General features: G+C 44.0%; 1 protein-coding gene across 1 annotated transcript in view; it reads right to left on the bottom strand.

The window, feature by feature from the left end:
* The window catches only part of PLCE1 (phospholipase C epsilon 1), a 465913-nt gene that overhangs the window by 443595 nt on the left and 8726 nt on the right, over nucleotides 1–13592 (bottom strand).

Genomic DNA, 13592 nt, shown 5'->3' with positions numbered 1-13592 from the left:
ACTGTACTTCCAGGAAAAACAAAGGTCATCCATGAAGCACGTTCTGGCACAGATCATACTGGCTTCAGATTGCTGCAAGTGTAGGCTCATCCCATTTGAGTTAGTCATAGGCATTTGCAAGATAAGAACAATACATTCGAAAAACAGATAAAAAGGCATTTTCCATCTATGCTTTTTAGCGTTCGTAAAATATTAGACAACTCCCTCCTCTGGAAACAACCATTTGAAAGTGTCAGCGATTTCTACAGTCAGAGTTAAACATCTAGCATGTAGGGCTCTTTCACACTACAATGTGCGTTTGCATTGATCCATGTGCTCTCTCTACTAGTCTGTGTGCATGTTTGTGTTTTTGCTTGCAAAGAACATGTAACAAGGCAGCATGGTTTGCATTTAAACATGCAGCGTGAAAAAAATCATCAACATGCAAGTCTGAATGCCAATTCATTTTTTCCTATTGAAAACCCATGTATACAACAAATAGCACAAGTCAACCTATACATACAATGTGCTTATTTGTATGACAGAGTATTGAACAGGGCTGTGGAGTTGGTACAAAAATCATCCGGCTCTCAGTTTAAGAAACCACCGACTCCAGGTACCCAAAATTGCTCAGACTCCTCGACTGACTCTTTAGTGTAATACTTCTGTGGGCTGTCGAGGTGGTACAAAGAAATCATCAAGCTTCGACTCCTCAGTTTATGAAACCTCCGACTCCAGGTACCCAAAAATTTGCTCTGACTCAGACTCCAACTTCACAATGCTGGTATTGAACCATGTTAGCTATCAGTTAAAGTAAGAAGTTTTGAATCAGGACCATTTATTGCCAAACTAATAAAAGGGGCTAAGCGTCTGGCCAGTAGGCCTTTTTCAGACTCTAGTCCTGGCTGTGTACATAATGTGAATTGCGCTATTCGCGTTAGGCTGCTTGCATAAACCCCGTTAAAGACAAGACACATAACATTTATATTACAGTGCTGCGTAATATGTTGGTGCTTTATAAATATAATAAATAAAAATAAGTAAATAAATTGCCCTTTTCTCATGGCGGACTCAAAGCACTTCAGAGCGGCAGCCACTTAGGGTGCGCTCCACCAGCGACCAGAATCATTAGGGAGCCTTGCCCAGACACTCCTTACTATTTACATACTGGTTTGAGCTGGGTATCGAACCTTGGCCAAAGGCTCAATTCCTACATCAAAAGCAAGCGCCTTAACCAGTAAGTTATCCAGCTGACTTAAAGTACACTTGAAATTAGAAGAATATGGAGGCTGAAATATTCATTTACTTTTAACCCTCTGGGCGATACAATTACATCGCCCAGGAGGTGGCGCAGCACTATTTTTTTAAATTTTTTATTTTTTAAATCATGTAGCGAGCCCAGGGCTCGCTACATGATAGCCGCAGCGCAGCGGCATCCCCCCACCCACTCCGATCGCCTTTGGCGATCAGAGTAAGCAGGAAATCCCGTTCAGAATGGGATTAAATCCCGTTCAGAACGGGATTTCCTGCTGGGCTTCCCCGGTCGCCATGGCGACGGGGCGGGATGACGTCACCGACGTCATGGACGTCGTGACGTCAGAGGGAGTTCCGATCCACCCCTCAGCGCTGCCTGGCACTGATTGGCCAGGCTGCGCAAGGGGTCGGGGAGGGGGGGCTGCGCGGCACGGCGGGTAGCGGCGGATCGGCGGCGAGCGGAAGTTACACGCAGCTAGCAAAGTGCTAGCTGCGTGTAACAAAAAAAAATTATGCAAATCGGCCCACCAGGGCCTGAGAAATCCTCCAGCGCGATATACCCCGAGCTCAGCTCGGGATTATCGCTCAGGAGGTTAAACAATGCAGGACTGCCAGGTAAAAGGTACTGGTAAAAGAAAACTAATATGGCAGCCTCCATATCCCGCTCACTTCAATTTTAGCAGCCTTTAATGGCTCAGGGCCATAGTGTAAGAGACCACTTATGCCAGATCAGCTAAATGCACAATGCCAGATCAGCTAAATACAACAAGCGGTGGTTAGGCTGCATTCCAGGAATTAGCACTTGCTCCAATAAGTTATATTACAGCTAATCCAAATATTTTATAATGTTTGGACATCTCTAACTCCTCTTTGGCACACACATCTGAAGAGTGGAGGCTGGGGTATTGTGAAAAGGAAGGGATAGGAGTGAAAATTCTCTCTACCAATTAGGGGGTTACATTTAAAAAATATTGCTTTATTGATGCAAATAATAAAAACTATATACATTGCAAACTTAACTTGCAAACTTAAATACCTCTGCAGCCACAATTTACTAATACTTAAAGGACCAACATCATGAAAAAAACTGTAACAAGAAATACATTTCTCTCAGATTGAAATGCACTATAAATTACTTTTCTCCCATGTACCGGTCAGTCGCAGTAAGCTGTAAAAGTCTGACAGATCAGAAATTTTTGGACCACTCCATATCCTCATGCGGAATCCTTACTTTTCTTTATTTTCCAAAAGCAATTACTAAGACGCAGTTGCTCAGTCCAAATGCCAAAATAGTGTGCAAACGAGTAAGCAGGCTTGCCAACATCTTTGTGAACATTCTTTCCCGGATTGCTTTTGTAAAGAATAAAGGAGATACTGAAAATCCCCCCTGAGATGGACTAGTCCAAAATCAGTTTGTTCTGTCAGATTTTTACTGCCTGCTGTAAGCAACATTGGAGAAAAGTGAACAGTAGTGCATTGAAGATGAGAAATTATCTCCTAAGGGCCCGTTTCCACTTGCAAAGTGATGTGAGTGCAGCTACCTAGCCTTATTATTATTTATAAAGCGTGAACATATTCCGTGGCGCTGTAAAAAGTAAGAAAAACATGGGGTACATAATACAGGCAATGGTGTACACTAATATACAAGATACATAATTAGTGACTAAATAAAAAAAAATGATACAGCATACAGAATACAAAATATAGACTTGGTAATGACAGTGATAAAAGTAACATTATGAATGTATAATCGTTACCAAGACACAAAAGGGGGAGAGAGCCCTGCCCTTGCGAGCTTACAATCTAAAGGAAATGGGGAGGGGGGGGGAGAAACAAGAGGAGGGGTAGTGTACAACAAGTATATAGAGGCAGTGTGTTTTAGGATACCTAGTAGGAGTGCAATCTGGTCTTAGAACAAAGGGAAGTGGCCTAAGGTAGCGCATATGCTTGTCGGAACATATTCGTTTTTAGAGAGCGTTTAACGGTAACAAAGGTTGCCGAGAGATGGATGTGTTGTGGGAGGGCATTCCAGAGGAGGGGTGAAGCGCGTGAAAAATCTTGTAAATGTGAATGTGAGGAGGTTATTCTAGAGGACAACAGAAGATCATGTGCAGATCTGAGATTGTGATTGGATTTGTATCTGGAAATTAGTGAGGATATGTACCGGGGAGAGAGATTGTGGAGAGCTTTGTAGGTTAGGGTTAGGAGTTTGAACTGGATCCTCTGGTTAATTGGCAGCCAGTGAAGAGCTTGACAGCGGGGGCAGCAGAGGAAGATCGAGAAGAAAGATGAATGAGACGAGCAGCTGTGTTCAGTACCGACTGGAGCGGGGCCAGTCTGTTAGAAGGTAGTCCACAAAGTAGTATGTTGCAGTAGTCCAGACGAGAAATTATAAGGGCATGTATTAACATTTTCGTTGTGTCTTGAGTGAGAAAAGGACGGATGTGAGATATGTCTTTGAGTTGGAAAATGGCAGAAGCTGGTTATGGAGTTAACATGAGGAATTAAAGAGAGAGGAGTCGAATATTACCCCCAAGCACCCTGCTTTGGGAACTGAAGTTATGGGAGTGTTATTAACATTTATTGTTACTTTAGGCAGAGAAGTGGGCAGACACGGTGGAAAAATTATTAGTTCTGTTTTACTCATATTAAGTTTTAGGAAACGAGAGGACATGAAGGAGGATATAGCAGATAAGCAGTCAGGAACACGTTTGAGGAGGGAGTTAAGGTCTGGGGCCGAGAGGTACAGCTGTGTATCGTCTGCAAACAGGTGGTATTCCCAAATGAGTTGATTAAGTCACCAAGACCATGCATGTAGATGGAAAAGAGGAGGGGACCAAGGACAGAGCCTTGAGGAACCCCGACAGACAAAGCATGAGGAGAAGAGATCTGATCTGAGTAGGAGACTGTGAAGGACCTTTCAGAGAGGTAGGAAGATAACCATGTGTGATAACCATGGCATCACTTCTGCTTGCAGTTGCGTCACTTCCACATCTCAGGGGAAAAAAAAATATTTTTTTAGAAAAACAGATCAGTTTGAAATGGGATCCGACCTGCAACCTGACAAGTGTGGACCGAGCCTAAGAGAAAACGCAGGAGAAAAAAAAAGTGAATTGCCTATGGGCCAATGTGTGTATGTTGTAACAGGTGGAAAATATTATCACACTGTCAATTTGCATAGGTTTTACAAACCTTAAGGTGCCCATTAACAGTGTAAAAAAAAAAAAAAAATCATCCTTAAGGGCCCGTTTCCACTAGAGCGAATCCGCATGCGTTGTCTGCATGCGGATTCGCATAACCAATACAAGTGGATGAGACTGTTTCCACTTGTCAGTTTTTTGGTGCGTTTTTCTGTGCAGGATTTTTCTGCACGGTAGGGCCTGCAGAATTCGCCTGCGTGAGGAATGCAGGCGATTCACAGGCTATGTATTTAATAGGGAAAACGCACATGCGTTTTTTGCCGCGATTTCGCGTGCGAATTCGCACGAAAACTAATGCAAATTAAACCAGGCAGTGACATGGTTAAAATCGCTCATAGCCTGCCTATGCTAAATCGCATGCGAAATCGCGGCCAAAATCGCATGTGGAATCGCATCCGCATGCGATTTTGTCAGCGGTGGAATCCCAGCGATTCGCACCGCACTAGTGGAAACGGGCCCTAATCAATCCACACATTAAAGAGTCCAACATGTTTTTATATCAAAACCAAGTAGATTTTTGAATCTATGAAAAAAAAAAAAAACTGCCAATCAACCATTCCTTTAACCGGTTCAGGACCGGCCATATTTAAAAACTACTCTGCTCTTGTGGCTGCCTAAAGGTGGCCAAACACCATACAATTTTTTAAATATTTGTTCAATTTAAGAATTGCAATCAATTTTTCTGACTGATGTAACATTTCAAAAATCTGACCAATGTACCACACACCTATGTTCAATTTGTCCCCAATTATGATAAAAATGGTTGGAAACTGAGAAAATTGCTAGGGTGTGTATATTAATAAACTGACAATCTAACACACACCATACAATCTTTAAAAAGATTGAAGAAAAATATCTGGCATTCCAGATGGATATAAATAGAAGAGAACGGGAAATCCGATCAGATTTTTCAGTCGAACGAAAAAAAGCTTTCGATTTTTTCGGGAGATCCAATTGTTTTTATCGAATTGCCGTAAAATCGGATCTTTTGTTGTATCGTGTGTGGCCACCTTAAGCCTGATGCGGTGGAGTTTTAACGTCGCCCGATCCTGTGCACAGGATGCAATAGCGTGACCCTGCCAGGACAGAGCTCAGATGTCTATATTAAGTTCTATCCCTCATTCAAGAGCAGTTGTCATTGGCTCTTGTACTCCTGATCACTGTAAATGTGTACACACACACACACACACACACACTTTTACATTTCTTTCCAATTCAAGGATCACAATCAATTTTCCTGATTGATTGTAACATTTGAACAACCTGACCGATATACCACCACACGTGTTCAAGGTTTCCCCAATGAAAAAAAAAAAAAATGAAAACGGAGAAAAATTGCTGGGGTGTTTATATTAACCTCCCCGGCGTTCTATTGAGATCGCCAGGGAGGCTGCGGGAGGGGTTTTTTTTAATAAAAAAAACTATTTCATGCAGCCAACTGAAAGTTGGCTGCATGAAAGCCCACTAGAGGGCGCTCCGGAGGCGTTCTTCCGATCGCCTCCGGCGCCCAGAATAAACAAGGAAGGCCGCAACGAGCGGCCTTCCTTGTTTTGCTTAGATCGTCGCCATGGCGACGAGCGGAGTGACGTCATGGACGTCAGCCGACGTCCTGACGTCAGCCGCCTCCGATCCAGCCCTTAGCGCTGGCCGGAACTTTTTGTTCCGGCTACGCTGGGCTCAGGCGGCTGGGGGGACCCTCTTTCGCCGCTGCTCGCGGCGGATCGCCGCAGAGCGGCGGCGATCAGGCAGCACACGCGGCTGGCAAAGTGCCGGCTGCGTGTGCTGCACTTTATTTGAAGAAAATCGGCCCAGCAGGGCCTGAGCGGCAGCCTCCGGCGGTGATGGACGAGCTGAGCTCGTCCATACCGCTCAGGAGGTTAATAAATTGACAATCTACTACACATTAAAATTTTAGTAAAAATTGATCAGAAAAATCCACCATTCCCGATCGACTTTATCAAATAAAAATGGGGATATCAAGTAGGATTTCTCACTCAAATAAAAAAAAAAAAAAAAAAAAAAAAAAAAAAAAAAACACGCTTTTGATTTTTTGGCAAATCCGATCTTTATTATTGTATTGGCGTTAAATTGAATCATTTTATGGTATTGTGTGTGGCCACCTTAGGGCAATCACAGTGATCAGTAAGTGAAAAAACAACAAAAAAACCTCTGGGTCTTTAACCACCTTAGCGGTATGGACGAGCTCAGCTCGTCCATTACCGCCAGAGGGTGCCGCTCAGGCCCTGCTGGGCCGATTTTGATCAAATAAAAAGCAGCACACGCAGCCGGCACTTTGCCAGCCGCGTGTGCTGCCTGATCGCCGCCGCGAGCAGCGGCGAAAGAGGGTCCCCCCAGCCGCCCGAGCCCTGCGCAGCCGAACAAATAGTTCCGGCCAGCGCTAAGGGCTGGATCGGAGGCGGCTGACGTCAGGACGTCGGCTGACGTCCATGACGTCACTCCGCTCGTCGCCATGGCGACGAGTTAAGCGAAACACGGAAGGCCGCTCATTGCGGCCTTCCGTGTTACTTCTGGCCGCCGGAGGCGATCAGAAGAACGCATCCGGAGCGCCCTCTAGTGGGCTTTCATGCAGCCAGCTTTCAGTTGGCTGCATGAAATAGTTTTTTTTTTAATTAAAAAAAAACCCTCCCGCAGCCGCCCTGGCGATCTTAATAGAACGCCAGGGTGGTTAAAGGGGGCCAGAGGCTGTGGTCTGCAATCAGAGAAACAATTGCTAAAGTGATTCTTCGGGATCGATTGGGTCCACCAGTTTTCCAGTTTTCATTAAGTACAATCTGAAAATAAGATTGTTTACTGAAATATGTAATCGGTGGAGGAGGAAAAGGATCTACACCAACCTGTTTGATGTCTGCTTTATTTAATCCAATCCAATGGTTACAATAGTCAGGTGAGGGATGGAGAGTTCCAGGCAAGTGGCTAGATCTGAACAGCTGTTTCACGTGTGGAAGAATGCTTGTACACAACTGTTGCGAAAGATGCTGCTAGCTACTTTTCACTTCAAAATAGAATATGGTCCAAAAGCTTTGTTTTTATTTTTGTGTCACACCTCCATGCCCCCAAAACTTTATTCCTTTCTTTAAAGGACAACTGATGTGACATGTGAAATGATGAGATAGACATGAGTATGTACAGTGCCTAGCACATAAATAACTATGCTGTGTTCCTTTTTTTTCCTTTCTCTGCCTGAAAGAGTTAAACATCAGGTATGCAAGAGACAGATTCTGTTCGGGTTGGGAATTGGTTGGACTGGGTCAGACTATAGCATAACTATAACTGATAAATAATTACAGCCATAAAACACTTTCCTGTCAGTAAATGGTTCCTGAGAGCAGGAAAGAGAAAAAAAAAGTGTCAATAATTCATACATTTGCACGCTAGCATACTTCAATGAAGGAGTCACTGAGTCAGAAGTCGGGAGTCACAGTTGGATAATTTTTGTACCAACTCCACAGCCCTGGTAAGTATTAAACTAAGGAATCAGAGTCGAGTCAGAGTCGGCCCCATTTAGAGTACCTGAAGGCAGAGTTGGAGTCAGTGGTTTCATAAACTGAGAAGTCGGAGTTGGATGATTTTTGTACAGACTCCACAGCACTGGTTGCCACCGACCAGGAAGAAGAAGTGGCATCCACAGCGAAGAGCATTCTACCCGAAAGGAAACCGAGTGAAACCTACAACTCCCAGAATGCCCCCGCCAGCAGAGTCAGAGGCAGAACTGAAAGCCAGGGCGGTAGGATTGGCAACTACCTGTTAAACACACCTGTTCAGTGGGTGGAACCCAATCCTAGATCTGCTCAAGCCTTTGTCCAGGGATCACTGCAAAAAACAGTGCAGGGGCCCTGGGGAGAGGAGAAGGGAGGGCCTGGCAGAGCTCAGGGGTCCTGGGGCAATTGCCCCCTTTGCCTCAATGGTAACGCCGGCCCTGCTTTTAGGCTCTTCTTTCATAGAGTTACACAGAACAATACACAGATGCAAATGTGGAAAAGACAAACCACAAGCTTATTCAATAGGATAAACAGAGCAATAATGCATAGGAAACCTTTAAATTGCCTTTCATGGATTTCGCTCAGAATTACTGCGTGAAGAAGCTAAATAATCCTAAATTGTAAAGCTGCATGTAATATAAATCAGTTTCTCACTGACATGTTAGGGAGAAACTGGTACTCTGTATGGTCAGTACACTCATCAAATAGGAGTCCTGCTTATCTCCCAGAATGAGGTGTACAGAGGTCACCAGCAGCAGTTTGCGGGATGCTTTCATACTGGCCTCGAGAAACATGGGGGAGTAGGCAAATCAGCAGCATTTCAGGACGACACAGTGTGCTTTCATCCCACCATACTAATTAAAATTAAATATTAAGCTTTGAAGAAGGGGCCCTGTGTGGCTGTGAAGCACTGCTGTTTAAGCCTATCTGTATTCATTTAGGCCTTGAGTGGTTTCAGAAGTCCATGAGGTATCCAAAGCCGTGAGATGATTTTTGCACATCCTCCTAGCTAATCGCACATTTCTGATTGCCACACACAGCGACAATCACACATACACACACACACACACACACACGATGTCTTCACCCAAAACAATTATTAGGGCCCGTTTCCACTTGTGCGTTCATACGAGTTTATATGCAAATTTTAATGCAAATTCGTATACGTTTTCACATATTTTTGTAAGTATGCGAATTTAACCATGTCCAGGTCTGTGCTTTTCCATGCGAATTTCCCATTACATTGCATGTGAATCGCACACCACCTTGCGGTGTGCGAATTCTGATGGCTCTGCTGTGCAGATTTTTCCTGCACAGCAAAACGCACAGATTTCCTGACAAGTGGAAACAGGCCCATTTACTATCATTGGCTAATTGGCTATGCCAATCTGCATGCAGATTCGCTATAGCGGAAACTGGCCCTCGGTGATTATTTTCACCAATCTAGCCATTGGTGATTAAACATGTTGGAAAAACCTTGTCTGACTATTATTTAGTATTTATATATCGCCAACATCTTCCGCAGCGCTGTACAGAGAATATTGTCTTGTCACTTACCATAACCGTGCTTCAGAGGGGATCACAACAACAAGAAAACATTTGAAAAAGCGATTTTCTCCCGTAACACCCAAAGTGCATACGTTTGTCTCAGATCAGTACACAGTGATGTGTACTGGGGAGGGGGAATTATGTGATCATAAATGCCAGACTAAAACGGGTGGCTTTTCAGCTTTGATTTTAACTTGTCCAGGGTTGGAGCTGTCTTGATTACATTTGGCAAGGCATTCCACAAGGTAGGGGCAGTAGGACAGTAAGCTCTGGCTCCAAAGGTTTTTAGTTGGACTCTGGGGTGGTCAAGTTGTTGGATCATCTGGATCTGAGGTTGTGGGTGGTGGGACGCAGCTGCAACAAATCCTTCAGGTATCCAGGGCCTAGGTCATGTAGGGATTTGAATGTTAGCATGCCAATTTTGAAAAGGATTCTCCATTTGATGGGTAGCCAGTGTAGGGAGCAAAGGATTGGTGTTCTGTGGCAATGGCAGGGTTGGCTTGTTAACAGTATTGTAGCATTCCAGACTAGTAGCAGGCAATATAGGTCTTTATTTGGAAGGCATTACAGTAGTTCCAACCATGTCTATTTATGTATCGTGTAGTGTAGTGTAGTGCATAGTCTAGGGCCAATTTAGGAGGGAGCAAATTAACTTATCTGTATGATTTTGGCATGTGGGAGGAAGCTGGAATGCCTGGAGGAAACCCACACAGACACAAAGAGAACATACAAACTCCATGCAGATAGTGCCTGGCTGGAATTCGAATCAGGGTGCTGCAAGGTGAGAGTGCTTGCCACTACGCCACCATGCTGTAGTTCCTGCAGGGGGAGCCCTCCTGCTTGTTCTCTCCCTCCTCTCTCCATAGAGCTGAATGGGCTGCTCAGCAGAGGAACAAAAAGCTCATCTGCACACTGATTCAGGGAACAAAATGTCGCTCAAACATTGACTGTAGGTGTATACAGAGCCTAGCATCTCTCACACTGATTGCTATTGACCATGTTACCCACTTCGATAAACTTGCGCCAGAGGCTTCTGTTGCTAATCTCCCCTGTTCTTTTCTCAGACAGAAAACAACAAAGCACATACTGTATTTGTAAAAGACGATTATTAATAATGCAAAGCACTGTCTTACACCCTCAGTGTTCAAACTCTCATAACATTGAGGAGAGGCACTTTACAACATAGCTTTTTTTTTTACTTTCAAGGTGGTTACGTTTTAATTTACATCCATTTAAAAGTGAAATTACAACCTTGTCAAACACGTACCAGTGCTGCACAAATGTTCTTGTAATTTAGTGTGTGGCAACCGCAGAGTGTCTGCAAAAGCAATTGACAATGTGTATGTATGCCCCACATTTCTCTCATTCACATTGCCATTATAATCTGCTGCAGGATTGTGTGTACTCCCCAAGACAGGTGCCCAGGCAAGCAAAGGGATCCGCACCAGGATTTGGCTGCTTCGCCTGTGAAGACTGGTTAAAGTGGTCCTGAACTTTTGCACAGGGCAGAAGGAAAACAGAGAAATGCACCCTGGGTGTATTTAGCCTGTCTAATTCCCCCTCATCTGTGACTAATCAAAATTGTAATTTGATCTCTCAGCTATGTCAGCTGGCTACCACAGCAGAGCAGCTAATTTGTAAACACAGGATGTTAACTCTAGGTCTGCTTCCATGAAAGCAGGAAGTAGTCACACAGCAGATTTATGGCAGGGTTTGCATCAGCTGTAACGAAGAAATGTTTTTCTTTAAAGGTTATTATGCTGTTGCGTATCTTGTATAGCAGAGAGGAAGTTCTGAGTTCAGATCCGCTTTAATTGGGAAATAAAAGCCCAAATTAACCCAACATGGTTTAGCCTGATCTGGGCGGTACAAGGCTGTGTGCTAGGCTGCAAGGATATTAATAATCTGTATTCATGAATTAATAAAACTGATATATGTGAGTTGTTTTGGAGTAGACAAGTACTGCAGAGAAAAGATTGCTCAGTGCTTCATTTCAGTAAATAGCTCATCTAGTGGCAAGTGTTTGTTTATTTCTGTATATACTGTAAAATAGTTATAGTTTGTACAGCACAGATCAAGCTTTGTATAAAAGGTCTATACACACAGTAGACTAAACTTGGACAGGACAGCAGATAGAGATCACCTCGGCCAATAGTCTAGTGTGTATGGCGGCCACGACCAGTCGGTGAGAGATCCAGCATGCGAGATCATCACGCTCTAATGCTGCCCGGCTGCACCGTTTTCTTTTGCTCTCCAGCCCTCTGTTGTGAGTCATAGTGATAGAGCGTGACGCTAGCCTTCAGGCTAGTGACATGTCTGTACAGCGTCGTCCACAAATGTGACCACAGGGGTCGTGTACCAATCCCTGCCGGTGACAGTCAGAAGTGTATTTGAAGCTTCAGTGAACCACAAAGACTCTCTAGACTAGTGGCTTAATAGTGTACTGGTTAAGGGTTCTGCCTCTGACACAGGCGACCTGGGTTCGAATCTCGGCTCTGCCTGTTCAGTAAGCCTGCATCTATTCAGTAGGGGACTTTGGGCAAGACTGCCTAACATTGCTACTGCCTATAGAGCGCATCCTAGTGGCTGCAGCTCTGGCGCTTTGAGTCCGCCAGGAGAAAAGCGCGATGTAAAATGTTCTGTGTTTGTTTGTTAGACTTGCTTCCATCATCCCTGCCTGCCCCAGAAAGCAAAAGTACCCACTCCTTATCCCCAACATTACAAATTATATTTAGGTCTAATAAATCAAAAAATTGACAATCCGACCAAAGCCACTCAAACAAAGGAAAAAGTTATCAGATGTCTTGAACAGCCTTGGCGTATTAATCGATGGGGAATTGAGTTTCAGAAACCAAATTTCATCTGTAGTTAAATCTTCCTTCTTTCATCTGAAGAACATTGCAAAGATTAAACATCTGATTCCCCCAGAGGATCTTCCAACCCTAGTTCACGCCTTCATCACATCACGGCTGGACTAGTGCAATGCCCTTTATGCTGGCCTCCCCAAAAAGGACCTGCGTCGCCTGCAATTAGTGCAGAATACTGCTGCCAGATTGCTAACAAACCAGCCTCGCCACTGTCACATTACACCGATCCTTCGCTCACTGCACTGGCTACCACTACAATGGAGAATACTCTTCAAGATTGGACTGCTGACATTCAAATCCCTGCACAATCTGGGCCCTGGATACCTGAAGGACCTGCTGAAGCTGCACCACACCTCTCACAACCTCAGATCAGCAAGTTCTATAAACTTGGTTACTCCCAGAGTGCACCTCAAAAAATCTGGAGATAGAGCCTTCTGTCATGCTGCCCCTACTCTTTGGAACTCCCTGCCACACCCAGTAAAGACAGCACCATCCCTGGAGCTATTCAAATCCAGACTGAAAAGCCACCTGTTTAACCTGGCATTTCCAGACTTATAAAATTCTTCCTCTGTACCACGATGGTCGGAGCCATGCTTAGGCGCTTTGAGTCCCATGGGAGAAAAGAGCTTTACAAATGTCATTTGTTGTTGTTGTTGTTGTTGTTGTTGAACAAGGAAAAAAAAAAAAAACACAAACAAGCAAAAAGTTTTTGTTTTTTTGAATTGCCGTAGAATGGAATCATTTTATTGTATTGTGCATGGCCACCACTAGGATGATGGTGAAAGTCAGATTCAAAACAGTTTGACATAATGTATGGTATGAATCCTAGCAATTTATACAGCTGAAGTGAAGGCATCGCTTATTTCACACAAAGAAACAATTTCACTAAGAGAAATTCCTCCTTGTTGAGAATAATGCAATACTTCAGGTCCATTCCATATATTGCAAGAATTGATGGAAAGCCCTACCACAGCTTGCTGCCTCTGCATACTAAGCACAGGAATCTGAGGTTTCTAACAGAAACTAAAAGATCCGAGTGTCAAAGTGTGCAGTCAGTCAATGGATTGGAGCAGGTGGTGAAAATAAGTAACAAAGGTTGCTGCTGCTCCGCACAACGCGTATAGCAATGTGCGAGGTTCTGGACAATGCAGGCACAGCACTGTCGCCATGGTTGCAACAATGAAATTTGATCTTACTTTCATTTCTGGAAGTTCCTAGCTGGCTACAAACTTCAAAGTAAAGAT

This window comes from Hyperolius riggenbachi, chromosome 10 (assembly GCF_040937935.1).
Source record: "Hyperolius riggenbachi isolate aHypRig1 chromosome 10, aHypRig1.pri, whole genome shotgun sequence".
NCBI lineage: Eukaryota > Metazoa > Chordata > Amphibia > Anura > Hyperoliidae > Hyperolius > Hyperolius riggenbachi.
Note: the sequence above shows the minus strand (reverse complement) of the source record. Positions and strands in the feature narration are given on the sequence as shown.